Raw genomic sequence first — 16,681 nt, forward strand, 5'->3', positions numbered from 1 at the left:
AGCGTGGGCTCCGCCAGCCTGTGCGGGCCGAGGGGAGGCTGGTCCGCGCCGCCAGAAGGAGGACGGTGGATGGAGAAGGAGAAGGAATCCCTTTCCCAAGCCACGCAGGACACCGGCCCAGACCGCGGCTCTTGTGTGGTCGGGCTGTCTTTATCCTTTTGACATGACATCCTGACTTCCTCTTTAGTAGCCCAGGGGCTGTGTGTGTGTGGTGCGCGAGGGGGACCCTTGGAGAGGGCGCTCTCGGCTCTGGCCTGGCGCTCCCAGGAGGAGGTGAAGTCCGGCCCGGGACTCCACTCACAGACTTTGGGCTACCCTCTGCCTGTGTTCATCAGCTTTGTTGCTCCAGCTGAGACACCGCACACGGCAGCCCTGGGGTCCTGGCTCGGAGAGGTGGGGTTATTTGCTGATTCGGTTGACAGTCCATGCTACAGGTCTGTGGAATGGAAACACCCTACCTTTGCGGACTGTTGCTCTGAGGACGTTGACACTCACAGGCGCCCAACCAAGTTGCGTGACAAAATTCTGCAGCTCCTTCCACGAAAAAAGGAAACCGCTTGCTTTTTTCCTTCTGTCGTTTATTCATGGATAGTGAAGTGAACAATGTTTTGCGGTCCTGGTAGGCGGAGAGGCAGTCTTGACTTTGACATACGCAGTCAAACATGTCAGTCCTTGGTGTTCAACATCTCATACTTCTCAAGTGGGTTGCATCTGGTGCCTCGCTGTCCCAGTTAGTATCCAGACACTACATCCTGGGATTTAAATGCAGTCAGTCACAATGATTTGTTCTGCCTTTAGATTCAAAGTTTTGCTTTGTTTTTCATAAGTATTTATAGTCCCCCCCCCAAAAGGGGGGGGATCATTGAATTAAAATTCACATTATCGTTAAATTTAGCAAGAGGAGCAGCTGGTAATGTGAATAATCCACTTGTTCCCCTTGATACCAGAGCATTTAAAAGTGTAAGTTGATATTAGTTTAGGCTTCCCCCCAACTTTTGGTCGCATACTTCGAAAACTGTTAGACATTTGCTTGTTTTAAATCTTACAATTTTAGTCTGCTTTGGTCTTGTGATCTTTGTCGGTACTTCCCTGTTAAGTTCTAAATTTTCAAGGTACAAAAAAAGTTACTGTCATTATCATATACACAGAAGAATTCACACAGAATTTTAGAGCTGGAAGGTATGCCAAAGATGATCTTCACCCAAATCCTTCATATTTTAGATGAAGAAACTGAGGTCTAGAGAGGGGGTGCATGTCTTCCTCAAGGACCCAGCAGCTGACCTGGAGGGTGGAGATGCCCTTCTGTCTCCCACCTTCCAGGCTCCTGTGCTTTCTGCTAGAGGTTGTAAGACACCTCTGGCTTGTCACTGGATGTGTGAAAAGCTGATAAGAAGGCATCCTCTCCTAAATCAAGATCAACCTTGTGAAAAGTGTATTACTTGGTCTTAGAAAGGAGGCTATTCTCCAGTCCTATCAGAGTAGGACTTTTCAAGATGTTTCTCTTTTAAAGTGTTTTTTGGGTACATCCCCCTCTCCCCCCCCCAACAAACAAGTATTACTGTGGAGAGAAAGAGTTGTATAACCTTCTTTTGGTTGCATCTCCTGGTGCACAGAAGGGATCTAAGGAGTTGTAAGATTCAAGAGCATCTAAAAATTGCCAGCCTATCTTGAGGCAAAGTCGGAGGGAGGCTGGGTGAGGAGGTGATCTGGGTGAGTGGTAAGCAGTGATGGTTTCTGTGAGTCTTTAGGTCCAGGAAGTGTGTGGTCTTTCCTGCCTTATATAGTCTTACCTTTCAGTTTGAAACTCGAAATTCTTAGAAGCTGGTTCTTAATCTCACCAGAGACTTAAAAATCCTTTGCTTAAACCCCTGCTGCAAGAGTTTTGCTACACGTTTATGGGTCTGGGAGCCACCTGCTTTGATTCTGGCCCTGAGTTTGTAGAACTCAGATGTTTGTAAAGCAGTCACTTGTTAATTCCCCCTCATTTGTTTAAGGCCCAATTTGCAAGGCAGGTCTTGTTTTTGCCAGGGCTCTTGGACTTTTAGTTTGAGGACATATTCTTGCTGTTGATGACCTGGCTTTCTAGTTGTCTTGGTTTTTTGGTTGGTTTTATTGCTTACTGCTTGTTGTCTTGAGTTTTATTTTATTATAATTTTTTTAATTGAGGGAACGTTGATTTATAATGTTACATAAGTTCCACGTGTACGTGAGAGACGGCGTTTCCTGTCCTGTCGAAGCTGGGTGCGGCAGCTTGCTGGGTGATGGCGACCACCATGTCAAGTCAGTCCTGTGCTGACATCTCAGTCATGCAAGAGGAGGAAAAATGTCTTTTCATAACTCTGTTTTGGGAGAGTAAGAAGAAAGGGGAAGGGAGAGGCAAGTGTGGTTCTTAGTTTTTTCTTCTTTTTTTTTTTTTCTTTCTTACTATGAAAAGGAACTGGGAGCTGTTGCTACAAACAAACTTGGCATTGAGCACTTCTGCATTTGTAGCTGTGTCTCTTCTGTTTTCCCCTTCACACAACACACAGCATTTTTCTTGCAGCGACCAATCAACCTGATTTGGCAAGGACTGAGAGGTTTTTGAGGATGTGGGACTTTTGATCCCAAAACTGGGAAGTTCTGGGCAAACCAGGACAGGTTGGTCACCTTAGAAAACAGAGAACACATTCACCTATGTAATTAACATAATAATGGAATTATTTCCTCCTAGATAGACATTAGGAGATTTATTTATATCTTTGGTAAAGTGAGGTAATATTAAGTTTGGGAAAGAAAATTCCATTACATCCAAATGGAATACATTTTGGTTTGAGACAGACATGAAATTCTTTGCAATTTGATTTGATACTGAACTTGGAGGGGTGTGGGGGCTGCTCTTCATGTCATATAGTGAAGACACTGCAGTGATTTTAAGTATGTGGTCATGTCTTCAGCCTCCCCCCCCAAAGATTTTCAAAGTTCTGAAGCAGAATGGTAAGTTCTGTTGGACCTTTGAAATGGTCACTATTCTCTGAATTTGCTGGAGACAGCAGACTGTTATCTCCATCTCAAGGGCTGCCTGTAGACAAACAGTTTCTGCAGGTGGCCCTTTTTGGAGCTTCCTGCCTGGAGGCCTTCTGGTTTGGTGTCCTCTTGCCAAGTCCAAGCTCACACTTGAGTCACCCCATCTCCTTGCCAAAGGCAGTGGCTGGCAGCTGTGGCAGTGGCAAGAAACTAGAAATCCTGTAACTTTGAAAGCAGCATTTCGAGCCCATCGCGTGGGGCCTTGGGACATGTTACGTATTTTCCTGGGTTGCCCTTGTCCTTCTGTGGCTCCCTGAAGCGCTGGGCTTACAGCAATCTCTGTGTCCAGTTCTGCCTTTAGCAGAGAAGAAGGGAAAAGAAAGGCATTATTCTTTGGACCCTTCTCTGGTTGTTTTGGGATTTAGTCACGTGGCTGGGGGAGTGCACTTGAGGGCTGTTGTTTCATGGCAGAGACCTAATAATGGTTCTCATTATTGTGATCTTATTGTGTGCTGGGCCCTTGCCATGAATCATCTATGTGAATCCTCACAGCCACGCTGGGAGGTAGGTGGTGGTGTGATTCCTACTTTGCAGATGAGGAAACAGGAATAAAGAGGCTAATTCAAGGCCACACACCCAGTAAGTGACGGAGCGCAGTGAACTGCCCTGGCCGGCTGACTGCACAGGTGGGCTCTAACCACGGGGCTTTACTTTTATTAGTTGGAAGAGCAGTGCCGCCTGTAGGACTCAAGAATGCCTGCTCTTGTTTACTGGGAAGCCATTGGGTGAGCCACCTTCCTGCACTTCTGTCTCAGGGGCCAGACCCAATTCTGGCAGAGTTAGGAGCTGCTCTGAGGCTTCTGCTCCTGCCGGACTTGTGCCTGGCTGAGCCTGGTAACCTCTCCACTTCCCCTGGAGAATGATGTGTTGGTTGGTATTTCTCGTAGTCATTAACAAACAGACTATGATCATTGTCGAAAAATTAGAAAGCTAGGTAAGCAAAAAGAAAAATAGTTAAAACCACTTGAGGTCTCTGTACTCAGAGAGAGCTACTCTTTTTTTTTTTTAAACATTTTTATTGTGAAATGTAACATGTAAGAAAAGTTAATGAAACGTAAATGTGCAGTTTAACAAATAAATAAAAAGTAAAAATCATGTAATCACTACCCAGTTCAAGAAATAGAACATTGCTAGGACCATCGAAGCACCCACCTACCCTGCCGTGTACCCCATCCAGATCACAACCCTACACACACACACACACACACACACACACACATCCTGACTTTAGTGATAACCGCTTCCTAGCTTTTCTTTTTTTTTTTTTTTTAATGGTTTTATCCCTTATGTTTGCATCACTAAACATACATTGTGGTTCTGCCTTTTAAAATTTTTTATATAAAGTCAGAAAGGGCTACTCTTGATATTATTTCCTTCTAGTCTTCTGTCTAGGTAGCCAGGTAAAAATGTTAAACTTTCTATATGATAATATCAGTATCTTTCTTTTGAGCATAAAGGTGATACTTATGGCTAGACCAATGACTTTTCCAAATAAACTGAATTTATGCTTCTCGAAAAACAGTTGGCTGCTTTAGTGTAAATCCAGCTGTGGCACGTAAGGTCTAGCCCTGGAATGATTGAACTACTTTTTTTTTTTTTTTAAGAGATTTCAACTTTTACTTCCTCTTTGCCTCTAAACAGAGAGTAAATATAAACTCAAAAAGACACACTTGTTTGTGTCAGAAACAGGACTGAAACATTCTCTAAAAAGATTTCTATTTCAACAATATAATGTGAATTTTTACACTTTTAGGCTAAAATATAGCACAAAATAATTTAAAAATAGGCGGAAGCTACAGAGATCTGATAATCCTGTGGTTTCCCAACTTGCATAAGCTAGGGCTCTCCTTTTTGATTTTTCCAAGGAAAATTCCATATTGAAGCTCAATATATAAAAGAGGTTGTTGAGAGTCATGGTCCCTGAGGCCCTTTCAAAGATTATTTGGGTTTAGTAGTATTTGAAAGCCCCTTTGTAAAACTGCTGGTGACTAGGTCAGTGTTTTTTTTTTCCCTCTGACACACCATGTACTCAGAAATCTAACAAATAAACATTTCTAAGTGTTTGTAGATGATTAGGAGTTACATAGAATTTGGATGACTGTATCATTTTTATCCAAACTGGGACATATTTGAGAATGAGAGGAGGGACCTTTATGTATGAAGTTGGGGTAACAGGTGTAAACCAGGACTTCTCCAGGTAAACCTGGACATACAGTCAGACCACATAGACCATGTTTTCCCGCCTCAGGCTGGACAGTAACAGTGACCTAGTCTGACTAGTAGACTAGTCACTCTCTTTCCAGGTGGGTTTGTACTGGAACAGGTATTACACAGGTGGTTTTCTGCCCTGATGCAAGGCCAGAGTTGGAAAGTGGCTTCTGTCCGACATCAGCTCTGACCAGTTGTGGGGGAACTTCAGGAGCAACGTATCAGAAGTGTCGTGGCTGTTGCAGCCGAGGATGGGGGTAAAATGTGATGATTGATGCCCATGTTTGCTATGAGTGTAAGCTAAGGGAGAGGGGGCATATATTGTGCCTTAGCCAACGCTTGCTGATCAGATTCACGTGTCCTGCATCAGGCTCCTTTTTGTAAAATGAAGAGGCCTTTCCAGGGCCCGGGCTCCACCCTCTTCCTCTGTGACTCAGCCCCTCCCTCGGAGGGCCCTGCTCCTCGCAGGTTGGTGGAGCTGTAGTGGCCGTGGAGGGTGGATTTGCAGATGCCTTCTACCTTAGCTCCCCAGGTAACCAAGTCAGACAGGTAACTTCTGGTCCCAGAAGAGGGTTGTATGCAATGTCAGTGATTTAAGAACTGATCCCTGCCCTATATCCTCCCCCTCTTCATTTTATTTTATTTTATTTTACGGTCTATAAGTTTTATTGATTATTCTGTTACTGCCCTTTTGCCAACGTCACATCCACCCTCTGCCTGCCGTCAGATGTTAGGAGAGCAGGTGTTTCCTCTTATCAATGCTCATGCTTAAAGAGCATTAAAAAGAAAAAGCTGATAGCCCAAGCGGTTGAAATTAATGATTCATGACTCTGGTTTTTTATGACAGTCATCATTTTTAAAGATCTTGTCTCCCCTTTTGAAAACTGAAAATATCTTAGTCCTCTATTAATTGGGCCAAGCAAATGAGCATGTAGTCCACCTTTGGGCTATTTCAGGCTTTATTAAGCCACTGTTTTCCTATTTCTGAGTTTTCATTTGTCTCTAATCCCCTCAATCACACCCTCATGAGTCATAAGCATCTCAGTGTGACTTTCCAACGTGTATTTAATACCTGGGGATGATTTTTGCCCCAAGGGAGCCTCCTGAGCTCCTACTGAAATAAGAGAGATTTGCAGAAACATCTAAGGCCCAGACATGCAACATTTTATCACAGTTCTAACCTGTCTCTAAAGGTTTCTAGGTTAAATTGCTTAGGATTTGCTTTTATTTATTTTAAAAATAACACTTGATTGGGAAACTGAAGATATGGATTCTACTCATGGTTCTTTTTCTAATAGTTGTGGAGCTTTGGGCAAGTCCTGGCCTTAGTTTCTTTGTAAAATGGGAGTGGGTGGGTGGAGAGTCCTCCAAATTCTTTCACCTTTCTAACATTCTCAGAGAGCACTCGGGGTATTTCAGTGTCAGCCTCTTCTCAACTCATGGAATCTGGATTCAGACAGTATCTGCTGTCCATGAACTTCTGATTCCCCCCACCCAGGATGGTGGTAGCAGCTTTAGGGTTGAAAAAGCCTAAGAAACACACCCATAGTTATGTCTAAGGGTCAGGGGTCCTTTCCCCCCAAATGCCATCTTCTAGGATCTCCAGAAGCTTGGTTTTGGGGGACATAGAACCCCTGGGGCTTTTCTCAGTGTGACCTTTGAGACCCCCTTAAGCCTTTTTCAGGGGATCGGGAGCAAATTTGCAGACCCGTGCTTGTCTGTTGAGAGCTGTGGTGAGCGGGGACCCACCTAAGCCTTCTTCAGAGGGGCTTCTGTAGCAAACAGCCTGCACTCTGCTCTCAGTCCTGTTTTATTGGACTCCACCATAACATCTGGGTCTGTTTCCCAACCTTTGGCCCCAGAGATCGGGTGCAGTGGACATAGTGACCACAGAATTTCGCAAGGAGGGAATTCCTCCCTGCAAGCAGCAGCCTCTGTATGTGGAGATACACTCAGTCTGTGGAGGAAACTTGTTTTGGTATCTTAGGCTGGCAAGATGAAGAGGAAGATGGGAGGAGAGCATAGGACAAGTGTCACAGCAGAAAGCCAGGCGAGAATATACGTTATGTAAATGTATGACTGAAACATCATGCTGTGCACCAGAAATTGACACATAATAACTGACTGTACTTCAATAAAAAAAAAGAAAAAGAAAAAGCCAGGTAAAACTCAGGTCAGCTGAGACAAATCAGCCAACTGATTATTGTTCAGTGGTGGCCTCCAACAGAGGGGGTACCTCTGCACCAGGAGCAAAAAAGATGGTTTATTGAGTTTAGGAAAGAAAATATTAGAATTAATGTTTTAATTTTTTGTTTTTGAGTATTTTTTAGTATATATTATATGTTAGGACTATAAAACCCTCTTAGCTCTGCTTGCTTTCTACTTTATACCACCTTGGCCAAACCACCACTTGGATTATTATTTTTAAAAATTGTTATTATTTTTTGGAGTGGGGAGGTAATTAGGTTTATTTATTTATGTATTTATTTGGTGGAGGTACTGGGGATTGAACCCAGGACCTCGTGCATGCTAAGGACACACTCTACCACCCTCCCCACATCCAACCTTGGCCCCTACACTCTCTTCAACGTAGCTATCAGTGATGGAGCTCAGGTCAGGTTGCTTCTCTACTCAAAGCCCTCCTGTCTCAACCAGAGTAAATGCTGCCATTATAGAGTGGCCCACCAGGCCCCCTCCGCTCAGCCCTTCCACTCACCTGTCCAGCATGTCTCTTCCGGTCTCTCCCTGGCTCTTGTCCCCAGCACACTAATCAGTGGACGTCCTAGGTGCACTCCTGCCTCAGGCCCCTGGCTTCCTGCTTCCTGTGCAGCTCTTCCCCGGGTGTCTGTGTGGTCCACCCTCACCTCTCTTGGGTCTTTACTTGAGTATTACCTTCTCAGTGAGTCCTTTTCTGGCCACTCTACTTATGTCCCACTGCACACATTTCTTGTCCCCTTTTCTATATTTGCTCTATGTTTTGTAAATATCCTTTATGCCATACATTTTATCTTTTTTTTTTTTTTTAATTTTAAATAAAAACTTGTGTAGGAGAGCCACAAATAACAGGGCCAAGACTTTTTTTTTTGGTTCATTCCCTTTTGTATCTTCAACACTTAGAACAGGGTAAGGCACATAGTGAATGCTCAGTAAACATTTGTTAAGTGAATGAACTAAATATGTATGTGTATATGTTTATATGTATGTGTTCACATGTTTTTACTCTTGAGGTGCTCAAAGAAAAAAATTCAGAAAAACTGTCAACAGAGCTTCCATCTGTACACTGGGATATTGGATTTCCATTCAAACAAAATTTGGAGATTTTCTGCCCCATCAAAAGATAAAAGATCACTTTTTGTCTTTTTAAATTTCTGGTCATTTCCCCTCTTTTTAAACTGGGCTTTGGGTGGTAGAGATGGGTTAACACTGTAGTTAGTTCCGTGCAAGTTCCATTTCTTTACAGGGGAAGTATCAGGGTGACTCCAGGAAAAGTGACCCTAAATATTATGGGAAGTGACATACCCATGGCAAAGTGGAATTTCTGTGTATTCAAGCACTCAAGGAGTTTTTAATGAACTCCATCTCCATGGCAGTGACCTTGCTGGAGTCCCCTAATCCCCCTCTTTCTACAAAGGAAAAGAACAGGTAAGAACAGGTACAATAAAACAGTTAGGGACCAGACAGAGAATTGGTAATGAGGAGACCAAGACAATACTCATGCTTTAGCTGTGTGATTTAATCCTAACCACCTTTCTATGAAAGAGCGGCTATTATCATTCCATTTCACAGGTGTTGAAAATGAGACCTGAGAGATTAAGTCATTTATTCAGGTTCATATGACTCTGGGATTCACATCTGGGCAAGCTTGACTCCAAGGTGCACATTCTTAGCCATTGTGCTTGTGGCCTCCTGAGATAGGTGTAGCATTGCAAGGAACCCTTTTCCTCATGGAGCTCATGGTCTTGGTAGAGATGATCTTGAATGCCTTGTACATGCAAGGTCCTCCTCAACTCTATTGAATACATATGGTGTATGAAACTGCTCTCAAACCAGCAATAGAGAGCAGGTTTAGACTACATTTTGGGGTACTGACTAGGGGCTACAGGAATCCAGAGATGGGCAGAGTTAAGAAAGGCTTCTGGAAGTTGGAGGGAGTCCTAGTGATCCCTGAAGAAGGGAGTGATTTAGGCAGCAGATGTGGGTGGAAGGCATCTCAGGTGAGTGACGTGCCATGAACCTGTTAGGTAACCTGAGAACTGTGAACTTACTGAGGCATAGAGTTCATGCTAGGAAGGCAGAAGAGCAAAAGGAAGACATAGTTAACATGCAAACTTGGTAGGAGAGGTGCTTGTATATTAACAGATCTCACTTGAGTTCTTCTGGTAGGTACTCTGTGTCCTCTCCTGGAGACGTAATTGAATGAGTTTGTGTCTGGACAAAGCTCATTGTTTCCATTTGTTGCTTAGACATGATCTTTTAAAAATTAATGTGTACCCCACCTCCTTCCCAAAAGTACTAAAGCACAAGGTAAGGTGTTACCTTATGGGTCCTTCTGTCTCCGTGACACCCTCTACTTGAATAGAATGTTGCTTCTGTTACTTACATGGCAACATTTTGTGGACAAACATGTATCCTGGAGTAGCATGGACTTCACTGAAGGAGGCAGGATGGTCTTCATAGTGCAGGACATTGATGGAATAATGTGGTAGGTCTGAAGATGGCCTGTTTTTAACCTTATAAAATTTTTAAAGTAAAAAAATTACTTAAATCCAGACTATGGGGATTCTACCAAAAAAATCCCATTTCTTTTTTAAAAAAAATCTAATGCCACAGGGAACTATATTCAATATCTTGTAGTAACCTATAAAGAAAAAGAATATGAAAACATATGTATGTGTATGTATGACTGAAACATTATGCTGTGCACCAGAAATCGACACAACATTGTAAACTGATATACTTCAATAAAAAAGAATGCAAAAAAAAAAAAAAAAAACTTAAGAAAATCAATTGCAAGACAAAGACGGAGGGAAATACATAGATTAAAAAAGAATTACGACTTACTGGATTCTGATGCAAGCAAATTTAAAAAACACACTGCTGTGAAGCAGCTGGAGAAACTTGGATACTGACTGGGCTATTTGATGATTTTAAAGTATGAACATGGGATTGTGGTTATGATTAAAAAGAGAGTCCTTATCTTACAAAACAAGAAAAGCCCCCCACAAAATCTTCGCACTTGCCCAGGGCACCTAAATATTTTAGTGATTCACTCTTTTTGGAAACACTTTCTCTTTCCTCTTATTCCTTTCTGCTTCTTTTGTGCCCTTTTTGAGCCCTTCCCTCTCCCTTGATATTAACTTCATCAGTAGAGTTCTTTTTGATGATTGTCAGAAAAGCACACAAGTCTGCCGGTTTTGTTGCCTGAAGAAATACACTTCTGAGCTTTGAGGTTCACCCACCTGTCAACTTAGTCTTAAGTAGCTTCATAACTCAAGTCAGATATTTGAGTATCTACCTTAAAATCACATCTTGTGTGTGTGAGGAAGACCTGGCTTTGGCTGTCCTGGTAGAATATGTTAGGGTTAGGTTTTTCCAGGGGAATCTAGATATTAGAGTTGCCCCAAATCGTTTTGTTACATTAACTTTTGAACCCTGTTTCTGTTTAATCTGGGTAGCTTTAAAGACAGTCACCAGTTTTAAGGCCTCAATTTTAATCACCCTGCCACCTGGCCTCTGTTTTTCACCTGAACAGGAAGTGGGTGTTGGTCGTTGCCCTCAGGGATTTCAGTGTTGCTTTAGATATGCTGAAATATCTTCATTTATTCCTTCAAGTGTGGAAATCTCCCTGTGTCCTTCATAATGGAGTCCAGATTTAAGAATAGACTATAAGCTTGAGAAATGGCCAACTGGCAAGCTGAGTAAACGACGTTGTCATGAGTAATTTAGAAGCCAAGTCAGTAGGGTTTTAGGGGCCTTGGAGCCCCAGTACAATTATGTCCTGGGGCCCAGGGGGCAAGTGTAACATTTAGGTGCTAATGCTCCTTTTCTTAGCAGCCAAGAAGAATCTTGTTTGTAAGAGCTTTGCTCTTTAGCAAAGAGTCCTACATCAAAGTTCTAGGATACTCTATTACAGTATTTATAATGTTTTAAAATATAGTGGCATCTCACCAAACAATTTCCAAAAATATTACATGGGAGTGGTGTAGTTAAGAGAACACTGAATTTGATGTCTGGAGATCCGGGCGGTAGGCACAACCCCGCTCCTAACTAGCTGTGTCAGTCTTCCTGTGACACAACTTTCCTCAATTATAAAATGAGTCTAATCATACTTGTTTGATGGGAAAGTCGTGATAATCAAGTGGGAAAAGTCATTGTCCAGCAAGTGGCTCATGGTAGGAACTCAGTAAATAGTCCTTGAATTTCTAGTTGGTCCCTTATTTGTCAAATTAAAGGGCCTAGTTCTCTAGAGTAATTTCAGCTCTATGAGAATATGATTTTAATTATTTTTGACATTTATGTCCATTTATATGGTTTCCCTTTTCTCTAACTTAAAGAACATTGGTAGAAAGTGTTTTTGTTTGTTTTATTTTTGTGTGAAATCTCCATCCTTAGGTATGAACTGTCGCATTTTGGTTCCCCCACAACTTTAGGAGGTGTATTTTTCTTTCATCTCATTTTTAACAAATCAATTGACAGTTTACTTGACTGAAGAATCTTATTTTAGATAGCTTTAAGAGAATAACTATGTTGAAAAAATTCTGAGGTGTTTACAGTCATTCTTGATGTAAGTTGTCAAAAAGAACTGAACATTACTTATATGAATGCCACTTCCTCTTCACAGAAGTATAACACGGTATCTTTTTGCGGAAGTGTGTAAGAACAAATTAGTTGATAGAGCAGTCTTCGTAAGAAATCATCATGGTGGAATTTCTGCAAAACACTGGTGTAAAACTTCAAACTTTGAATATATAACAGGATAGAAAGCCATAAATTTCTCTAGAAAAAAATGTGATTAAAAAACTCAGATGGTGGATCCTTTGTAAAAAGTCACTTTAATTTGGAGTCTTTTTTTTCTCTCTCAAAAATATATAATGTTATTTAAAGGGGAGGTAAGTTAAACATCATTGGATACTTGTGTGTATTTTTTATTTCAAAGTGTCTTTCGGTTTGAGTTTATACCCCAGTTAAGGTGTAGGGTAAAACAAAAATGAGAATTGGTACCAAAAAAGAAGAAAAGAAAAAAAAGCAAGAGTAAAGAAAGATAAATAGGAGGAGAGAAACAATTTTTAAAAGACAGAAGGAAATAGGAATGGGAGGGGAATTGCCCGTGTTACTTCCTGAGGTGAACGTCGGAGATGCTGTCCAATGTAGGCTGACTTGGTCATCCCTGCTCTCCTCTGCTCTTCTAAGTAATTTTTTTTAACACTGATCTCTGCTCTTCAGCCACACTGACATTCACTTCGTGAAGTTCTAGGATCAGAATATCCGGAGTGGAGGTTGTTACTTAAGCTGCGGGAGAAATGACCAGAGCTATGTGCCCAGAGACTAGAAAGAATTACGCTGATGGGCGATCTGGCTCCTCCTTTGGGTCCTCACTGCTGACACCGAACTGTGGAAACAGCGCAGTCGCCGGCAGAGAATCAAGTGTTTCCCACAGTGGGAAGGCAGGTATTGAAGGCTCCTGTGAGTAGTGACTAGTGAACTGTGACGTCTCTGGTGTTAGGCACCCACTGCCCATCCGTGTGAGTTGAACTCAAGAGGGACATTTCTTCATCACCGCTTTACCTTTTCAATTAGCCCGTCCAGAGATCGAACTGGTATCTCCATTTCATCTGGGAACTGGCTGGGAGACGCTGGTGGTCATGACACCTCCCTGGGTCTCAGTCTCCTCTAAGTGATGAGGACGGTGGCTGCGATGGCTGCTAGCGACTCCAGCCTTCTCTGGCTTTGACCCAGAGGCTGGCCGACCACTCACTGTCCACAGGCCAAATCCAGCCTGTTGATATGTCTGTTTTCACATGTTTCAAGATCAAAAGCATAATATTTTGACACACATGAAAATTCTGTGACATTCAAATTTTGGTGTCCATAAATAAAGCAGAGCACAGCCTCCCTCATTTGCTTGTGTGCTGTCTGTGGCTGCTGTCGGGCCATGAGCAGGGAGTGGGGTCGCCGTGACAGAGCCTACGTGGCCTGCAAAGTCGAAAATAGTTACTATCTGGCTTTTTACAGGAAAGTCTGCGACCCCTACTCTAACCCGAACACACACTTGAGACCATGCCTTTCGGATATTGAGAGCTGCACTCTTTTGTTTGTTTATTTGTTGAAATTGAAGTATAGTCAGTTTACAAGGTGTCAGTTTCTGGTGCACAGCATAATGTTTCAGACATACAAACACATACATACATTCTTTTTCATTATAGGTTGCTACAAGATATTGAAGATAGCTCCCTGGGCTATACAGAAGAAAACCTGTTCATCTATTTTATATATAGTAGTTATTACCTGCAAGGGGCTGCACTCTTACAGCCTTAGTATTACCTAAACTGAACTTTGATCTAGATTTAATTAGATTAAGATGGGAGATTCTTGTCTTTATTTTCTCCAGGAGAAAGTAGAAGCTTAGTTAGCTTTCTTGGTATGCTTTTAATTAAAAAAAAAAAATCCTCTTTAAAACAATTGTTTGTACTCAGATTTTTTTTTTTCCCTCTAGGAATCACTGTAGAAAAGGAAGCCATGTGTTTATATTTTAAATCATTTGCCTTTTAAACTGGATTTTTAAAACTCCAGATGTGGACTCAGAAACAGTTAAAATGTACAGTTGATGCTCTCAAAGAGCCAAGATGGGGGAGGAGATTTTACCTCTTGTATTTGAGAGTGAAACAGAAGTCTTAATATTTTCTGTTTCCCATTGTGTACTAAAAATGCTATTCTTAGTTTCTTTGAGTAGAGATTCCAGACTAATGTGGGCATGAAAATAGTTTTAATTTAATGGAGAGCCAGTTTAAACAATTAAATACATTTAAAAGACACACTTAATTATTACAAAAGGAAAATACAAAATTAAGAAAGAAATATCAATCGTATCTACTTATCTAATGTTTCTGATTATTCTAGAAAGTTCTCTCAAGCTAGTCTGGTTGTTTCTGTGTGAGTTATGAGTTTGGGTGAGTATGAGGCTGTGAGGCCGTGTGTGTGTGTGTGTGTGTGTGTTTGTGTGTGTGTGTGGTTTCCAGTATTCACATCATTATAATTATAAAGAGAATGTGCCTTCCACTCTTGCACTTCCAGAATCGTTTGAATTATTCTAAAACTCCTCCTAGGCTGGGAGTTCTTTTTGATGCTGGAAGAAGATGGACACCTTGAACTGGTTAGTGAGGAGCAGAAGGGAGGTCAGTCAACACATGTCATCTTATAAAAGTTTCATTTTTCTCTCATTCTACAGAGAGAAAGAATTAAGACTGAAAAGACTTGTTGATAAAGATTTGTAAAGAAACTCGTATAACTTTAGAAAACACTGACACGACTCTGTACCTAAGGTACCTGAAGACCTCCAACATTTTCTGAACAGTATAAATCATCTAGAGGAGATGGGAGGGCTAAAATCCCCATTTTTCAGAGGGAAAAGCTGAGGCCGGCAGCTGTTCTTGGCTTGCTGCCTCTCAGTGTGGGTAGAGCTCTTGTTTTTCTGGGCTTTGTTTGAGGTGCATTTCATTTGCCTGCCCTGTTCTTAAACAGCGCTTGTAAAATCATGTGTCATTTCTACAGTTATATTTAGGATACAGCTCGAAACTGTATAAACACGCCATGATAGAGGACGGACGTCTGCCGCCTGCTAATTATTACATGGCTCTAGTATCGCATCATCTGCGTTACCCAGATTAGAACTGTGTCACCCACTTCTAAATTGGTCTAGAAGAGGGATCCCATTGTGTATAGGGACAAAAGGATGTTGCCTCCTGGTTCCCCTTTGGGTGAAACCTTTGTGATACACAGAAGGCCCTGGAACTTCATTCTTGCTTGAAAACGCTTGTAACTGGGCAAAGTGCTGAAATACGAAGGCTTTCCCACACCCTCACCCCCCATATATCTCCACCTCGTGCTTTGTTTTCTTTTTTAGGATTTCATGAGAAGTTTCTGGCATTGCCATCTGAAGGCAGTGTTTGTCACAGAACTGCTTCATCCTTAGATGTGTCTAAATACAGATGTACTAAACGAGCACTTTCATTTTCCTTCTTACATGGAAGGGGGCGGGTTTCTTGGTTGAGCCTCTCACTTCTGGTTTTAAGCCATTTTTAGCTCCTTGATTAGTGTGTGGCTTGGGAAAGTAGGAGCTAAGCCCTTTATTTGCTCTTCACTTCTGGAGGAAAGTGTCTGCAGCCCCACTTTTTGGTATGCAGGGCTCTGGGGAACCTGGTAATAGGTTATCAGTAACTGTGAATAGAATGAATGGTCTAGTGCTGGTTTCTGCCGCTGTGTTTTCCCTTCCCCACCATCCTTTCCAGCTCCTTACTGTTTACTTTCTTTCCTCCTCCTGAAATCATTAAAATGAAGCCAGGAAGGATAGGACATGATTAATTTTTTGTTATATAAATAGCCCTAGTAGAAGGATTGCTGGTGGAAAATACTGCCAAGTTTTTGGGTGGATTTTTTTCTTGGTTCCCTGTTAAATATGTATAATTAAGAATTGTGTGACTGACATGTCATGACCTGAACAGATCTGAAACAGCTCCACCTACCGCCCCCAGTCAAGGAAATAGTATAGGAAGAAATGTTTGGTTATCATTTTTTTTTTCAATATTTGCAAGATTTTAGACAGGCTTTAACTGAGACGGCTCTTTAAAGACTTGCACAGGAAGTCGCTGTTGATGTGGGTGCTTGGTTTAAAGTCCCAAGCTAATTTGGGCCCAAAGGAGGCAGAATATGATTCTCACCACTGATCTTGGGTGGACCAAAGTGGGGGCCATGCCAGGCCATCTAATAATGCTCACAAACAGCCCTGCAACATTGTAACCCTCAGCTTTCACTTGCAAAAGATTTTTACAACTATGTCTTCCCCTGCACATCTTTTTTTAGGTTGACATTGAAAGTTTTTCATCATAAAGTTTGAAAAATACAAAGGATGTGATTCCTGGAATAATGTAAATATTGACTTTTAAAATGAAAAAGTTATATCACTGTTTAAAATGTATTGAATGGAATTTAAACACTGTTGGGATTTGATATGCCCCATCATCACTTAAAAATACACGAGCAGAGGGGAGTGTATAGCTCAGCGTAGAGTGCACGCCTAGCATGCACGAGGTCCTGGGTTCAATCCCCAGTACCTCCGTTATGTAAGTGAATAAATAAATACAAACCTAGTACCTCCGAAAAAAAAAATTAAGTGGGTTCTAAAAAAAAAAAAACC

At 41.8% G+C, this 16,681-nt stretch overlaps 1 protein-coding gene across 3 annotated transcripts in view; it reads left to right on the forward strand.

Annotated features, from left to right (window-relative positions):
- Positions 1-16,681, forward strand: part of ANKRD44 (ankyrin repeat domain 44) — a 296,495-nt gene that overhangs the window by 645 nt on the left and 279,169 nt on the right. The window lies entirely within an intron of this gene.

This window comes from Camelus bactrianus, chromosome 5, assembly GCF_048773025.1.
Source record: "Camelus bactrianus isolate YW-2024 breed Bactrian camel chromosome 5, ASM4877302v1, whole genome shotgun sequence".
NCBI classification, from domain to species: domain Eukaryota; kingdom Metazoa; phylum Chordata; class Mammalia; order Artiodactyla; family Camelidae; genus Camelus; species Camelus bactrianus.